Here is a 6,506-nt window from a genome sequence, read left to right on the forward strand (position 1 = left end):
ATTACTCTACCCAGAAAGGATCTCATTCAGATTCGAGGGAGAAATTAAAACCTTTACAGACAAGCAAAAGTTAAAAGCAGTTCTAAGAGGGAAGTTTATAGCAATACAATCCTACCTCAAGAAACAAGAAAAATCTCAAATAAACAACCTAACCTTATACCTAAAGCAATTAGAGAAAGAAGAAAATACCCTAAAGTTAGCAGAAGGAAAGAAATCATAAAGATCAGATCAGAAATCAATGAAAAAGAAATGAAGGAAACAATAGCAAAGATCAATAAAACTAAAAGCTGGCTCTCATAGAAGATAAACAAAATTGATAAACCATTAGCCAGACCTATCAAGAAAAAAAGGGAGAAGACTCAAGTCAACAGAAGTAGAAATGAAAAAGGAGAAGTAATGACTGACACTGCAGAAACACAAAGGATTATAAAAGACTACTACAAACAACTATATGCCAATAAAATGGACAACCTGGAAGACACGGACAAATTCTTAGAAAAGCACAACCTTCAAGACTGAACCAGGAAGAAACAGAAAATATAAACAGACCAATCACAACTGTGATTAAAAATCTTCTAACAAACAAAAGCCCAGGACCAGATGGTTTCACAGGTGAATTCTATCAAACATTTAGAGAAGAGCTAACACCTATCCTTCTCATACTCTTCCAAAATATAGCAGAGGGAGGAACACTCCCAAAATCATTCTACGAGGCCACCATCACCCTGATACCAAAACCAGATGAAGATGTCACAAAAAAAGAAAACTATAGGCCAATATCACTGATGAACATAGATGCAAAAATCCTCAACAAAATACTGGCAAACAGAATCCAACAGCACATTAAAAGGATCATACACCATGATCAAGTGGGGTTTATCCAAGGAATGCAAGGTTTCTTTGATATATGCAACCCAATCAATGTGATACACCATATTAACAAATTGAAGGATAAAAATCATATGATAATCTCAATAGATGCAGAAAAAGCTTTCAACAATATTCAACACCCATTTATGATAAAAACTCTCCAGAAAGTGGGCATAGAACCTACCTCAACATAATAAAGGCCATATATGACAAACCCACAGCCAACATTGTTCTCAATGCTGAAAAACTGAAACCATTTCCTCTAAGATCAGGAACAAGACAAGGTTGCCCACTCTCACCACTATTATTCAACATAGTTTTGGAAGTTTAAGCCACAGCAATCAGAGAAGAAAAAGAAATAAAAGGAACCCAAATTGGAAAAGAAGAAATAAAACTGTCACTGTTTGCAGATGACATGATATTATACACAGAGAATCCTAAAGATGCTACCAGAAAACTACTAAAGCTAATCAGTGAATTTGGTAAAGTAGCAGGATACAAAATTAATGCACAGAAATCTTTGCATTCCTATACGTTAAGGACAAAAAATCTGAAAGAGAAATTAAGGAAACACTCCCATTTACCATTGCAACAAAAGGAATAAAATACCTAGGAATAAACCTACCTAAGGAGACAAAAGATCTATATGCAGAAAACTAAGACACTGATGAAAGAAATTAAAGATGATATAAACAGATAGAGAGATATACCATGTTCTTGGATTGGAAGAATCAACATTGTGAAAATGACTATACTACCCAAAGCAATCTACAGATTCAATGCAATCCCTATCAAACTACCAATGGCATTTTTCACAGAACTAGAACAATAAATTTCACAATTTGTATGGAAACACAGAAGACCTGGAATAGCCAAAGCAATCTTGAGTCAGGCTCCCTGACTTCAGACTATACTACAAAGCTACAGTAATCAAGATAGTATGGTACTGGCACAAAAATGGAAATACAGATCAATGGAACAGGATAGACAGCTCAGAAGTAAACCCATACACATATGGTCACCTTATCTTTGATAAAGGAGGCAAGAATATACAATGGAGAAAAGACAGCCTCTTCAATAAGTGGTGCTGGGGAAACTGGACAGTTACATGTAGAAGAATGAAATTAGAACACTTCCTAACACCATACACAAAAATAAACTCAAAATAGATTAGAGACCTAAATGTAAGGCCAGACACTATAAAACTCTCAGAGGAAAACATAGGCAGAACACTCTATGACATAAATCACAGAAAGATCCTTTTTGACCCACCTCCTAGAGAAATGGAAATAAAAACAAAAATAAACAAATGGGACCTAATGAAACTTAAAAGCTTTTGCACAGCAAAGGAAATCATAAAAAAGACAAAAAGACAACCCTCAGAATGGGAGAAAATATTTGCAAACGAATCAACTGACAAAGGATTAATCTCCAAAATACACAAGCAGCTCATGCAGCTCAACATCAAAAAAACAAACAACCCAATCGAAAAATGGTCAGAAGACCTAAAAAGACATTTCTCCAAAGAAGATATACAGATGGCCAACAAACACATGAAAGGATGCTCAACATCACTAATCATTAGAGAAATGCAAATCAAAACTACAATGAGGTATCACCTCACACCGGTCAGAATGGCCATCATCAAAATATCTATAAACAGTAAATGCTGGAGTGGGTGTGGAGAAAGGGGAACCCTCTTGCACTGTTCATGGGAATGTAAATTGATACAGCCACTATGGAGAACAGTATGGAGGTCTCTTAAAATACTAAAAATAGAACTACCATATGACCCAGCAATCCCACTACTGGGCATATATTCTGAGCAAACCATAATTCAAAAACAGACATGTACCACAATGTCCACTGCAGCACTATTTATAATAGTCAGGATATGGAAGCAACCTAAGTGTCCATCGACAGATGAATGGATAAAGAAGATGTGGCACATATATACAATGGAATATTACTCAGCCCTAAAAAGAAACGAAATTGAGTTATTTGTAGTGAGGTGGATGGACCTAGAATCTGTCATACAGAGTGAAGTAAGTCAGAAAGAGAAAAACAAACACCGTATGCTAACACATATATGTGGAATCTTAAGAAAGACAAATGGTTCCGATGAACCTTGTGGCAGGACAGGAATAAAGACACAGACATAGAGAATGGACTTGAGGACATGGGGAGGTGGAAGGGTAAGCTTGGACGAAGTGAGAGAGTAACATGGACACATATACACCACCAAATGTAAAACAGATAGCTAGTGGGAAGCAGCCGCATAGCACAGGGAGATCAGCTCCGTGCTTTGTGACCACCTAGAGGGGTGGGATAGGGAGGGAGGGAGGGAGATGCAAGAGGCAAGGGATGTGGGGATATACGTATGCATACAGCTGATTCACTTTGTTATGCAGCAGAAACTAACACAACATTGTAAAGCAATTATACCCCAATAAAGATGTTAAAAAAAATAACATGTAATGAAATAATATTAGCTGGGGTGGGAGTAGGGAGGAGGTAGAAATGGGATTATAAGTATCTGCAGGGAAATATTAAAACAAGGAAAAAAAATCTGCCGGGAAGCTTAGAACAGACGTAAGAAACCTTCTTCCAGGCGCTAACATAATTTAAACAGTCTATATTAAAAATATCATTAGCTTTCTACCTCATACTACTTACACAAATAAATTTCAAATCAGTTATAGCTAATATTTATTGAATGCTGACACTAGGCCCTGTTGAAAGCCTTCATGTGAATAAACTCATGAAATCCTCACAGTACCCACCAGAAAAGTATTATTATCATCTCTGTTTTATAGTCCATTTTATAGGAATTGGAATCTGCTCCTATATCTTGTTAATCTGCCTTCCATGTCATCACTGCTTATTTTTTCTCTCTTTTGTGCTGGGTACTGGTTCAATTTATCATTGCAGTCTTCTAATTTGCCAGTTTTCTCTTTAAAAGACTCAAGAGTTTATCAATTTTGATTTAATTTCTGTATATGGTATGAGGCAGAAGTCCAAATTCATAGTTTTGCATGTAGATGTCCAGTTGTTCCTGTACTACTTGTTCAAAAAACTCTTTTAACCCATTGAAATATCTTGGCTTCTTGGGAGTTCCCTGGAGGTCCAGTGGTTAGGACTCTGCTCTTTGCTTTCACTGCTGAGGGTGCAGGTTCAATCCCAGGTCGGGGTCCCCACAAGCTGCACGGCGTGGCTAAAAAAAAAAATAAATAAAACATCTTGGCTTCTTTATCAAAGATCAGTTGACCATAAATATAAAGGTTTACTTCTGAACTCGCAATTCTATTCTATTGACTCACATGTCTAGCCTTATACCACTGCCACACCCTCTTGACTATATAGCTTTGTAGTAAAATGTGAAAACTGGAACTCCACTAACCCTGCTCTTTTGCAAGAATGTTTTGGCTATTCTGAGTCCCTTGCATTTTTATTCTTTCTTTTTTTTTAAATATAATTTTTACTGGAGTATAGTTGATTTACAATATTGTGTTAGTTTCAGGTGTACAGCAAAGTGAATCAGTTATACATATACCTATATCCACTCTTTTTTAGATTCCTTTCCCATATAGGCCATTATAGAACACTGAGTAGAGTTCCCTGTGCTATAGAGTAGGTCCTTATTGGTAATCTATTTTATATAGAGTAGTATGTATATGTCAATCCCAATCTCCCAATTATCCCTCCCCCTTTGCATTTCTGTATGCATTTTAGAATTAGCCTGCCAATTTCTCTAGAAAAACACAGGTGAGATTTAGATTGGAATGGCACTGACTCTGTACATCAATTTGGGGAGTATTTCCATTTCAACAATATCGTTTTCTAATCCACTAACAAGGATGTTTTCCCATTGATGTAGGTTTCCTTTAAACTCTTTCGAAAGTATTCTCTCTCTTTTCTGTCTGTAAACTCTCCCTCTCTACTGGCACCTTCCCATCAGCATATACTATAGTCAAGTTTCCATCACGTTAAAGGAAAAGAAAAATAAAACAAACTTTCTGGACTCGAATTCCCTCCAGCTCTCATCCTTTACCCCCTTCCTTGACAAAACGTCCTGAGAATGTGGTCTCTCCTTGTTGTCTCCACTAACTACTTACTCTTCAGTCAACTGCAGCTTGGCTTCAGTCCTTACCTCTCCACTAAAATTGCTCTTAACTAGATATCCAAGATCTTGTTCATTTCAACGAGCATTTTCAGCCTCCATCTCACCTCTTACAGCATTTTATACGTTAATTGTTCTTAGTGCTAGAAATTCTTTCCTGGCTTCCAATTAACCACCTCCTCTTGTTTTCTGTGTATTCTCTAGCAGCTCCGCCTCATTCTCCTCTGAAGTTCTCTCTGCCACTGTCCATCTCATAAATGTTGGTGTTTTTCAGGGTTCTGTGACAGACCCTTTTCTTTTCTCATTTTACCTTCTCCCAACTGTGACATTTACAAAACGACTCTCCCATAAATATCACCAGCTCAGATCTCACTCTTGAGCTTTAAGCCCACTTATCCTGTTGCTAAGTCGACAAGACTCTTGGAGAGCCTTTAACCATAACAAATTCAACATGCCCGTTCCCTGGTTACACCTTGTCTTCCACTCCCAGACCCCAGCTAGTATGCACCTAATCAGTTGCTCAAGCCAGAACTCTAGAAGCCATTTCTGACTCCTCTCTCTGTTTCCCAGTCTCAACCCTTCTGTCATCAACTCTGTCAATCATATCTACTGAATAAAAATAACTAACAGTTACCTATAATTTATGAGTTTTAAATAGCTCCAAAGACAAAGAAAAGCACAGAGACTTTAGAATCAGATAATCCAGAAAGGTGAGTTAGACAGTGTACCCAGTTGGCTTTTGGGTCCATGCCAAAACCTTTCCCAACTTTCCCCTACACTTTTCAGGTCTTCTTGATCTGGTTCAAACTTTCCTGTCTGACCCCAGCTCTTACCCTTCTCTTCCCATTCCTCTCCCAACCCCACATTTCTCTAATTGTACCAAATTTCTTTCAGATTGGGATATGCTAGCTGCTATAAAAAAAAAAAAAACTCCCGAACAGTATTGATTTATCCCATTAACATTTACTTCTTATTTGTGTTACCATCCAGTGTCATCTTGTGGCTTCCCCTTATTTGGCGATTCAAGTGCGCAGGCTCTATCTGGTGACTCTGCCGTGCCCCAGGGCCTCAGAGTTCTCTGAATTCAGCCAGCGGAGAAAGAGGGAAAAGGATAGCAAAGATATTATGGGGGGAACTATCCCACCCTCCTTAAAAGCCCTGGTCCTGCTTGACTCACGTCATTTCTGCTCATATTCCGTTGGTAATAACTATTCAGTCAGCCACCTTGACAGAAGGGATGCTGGAAAACGGATGCTAGGTAATGTAGCCCCTGGCAGGGCAGACACCATTTCTGCTGCACAAGCATCCCCTACTCCGTGCTCCCTCTCTCTCCACTACACTTTTTCCATAGTATTGCCTCTGACTTGGTTCAGGCTTTCTCTGTCCCCAGCCTAGTTTCCTTCTACTATCAGCTTAGGTATCACTTCCCCTGGGAAACCCATCCTGATAGGTTAGGTATTCTTGTTCCGTGCTCCCATAACACCCTTTATTACCCTGTGATAGCAGATAGCGTGTC

Source organism: Monodon monoceros, unplaced genomic scaffold, assembly GCF_005190385.1.
Source record: "Monodon monoceros isolate NGI ecotype Baffin Bay Population unplaced genomic scaffold, NGI_Narwhal_1 Super_Scaffold_19, whole genome shotgun sequence".
NCBI classification, from domain to species: domain Eukaryota; kingdom Metazoa; phylum Chordata; class Mammalia; order Artiodactyla; family Monodontidae; genus Monodon; species Monodon monoceros.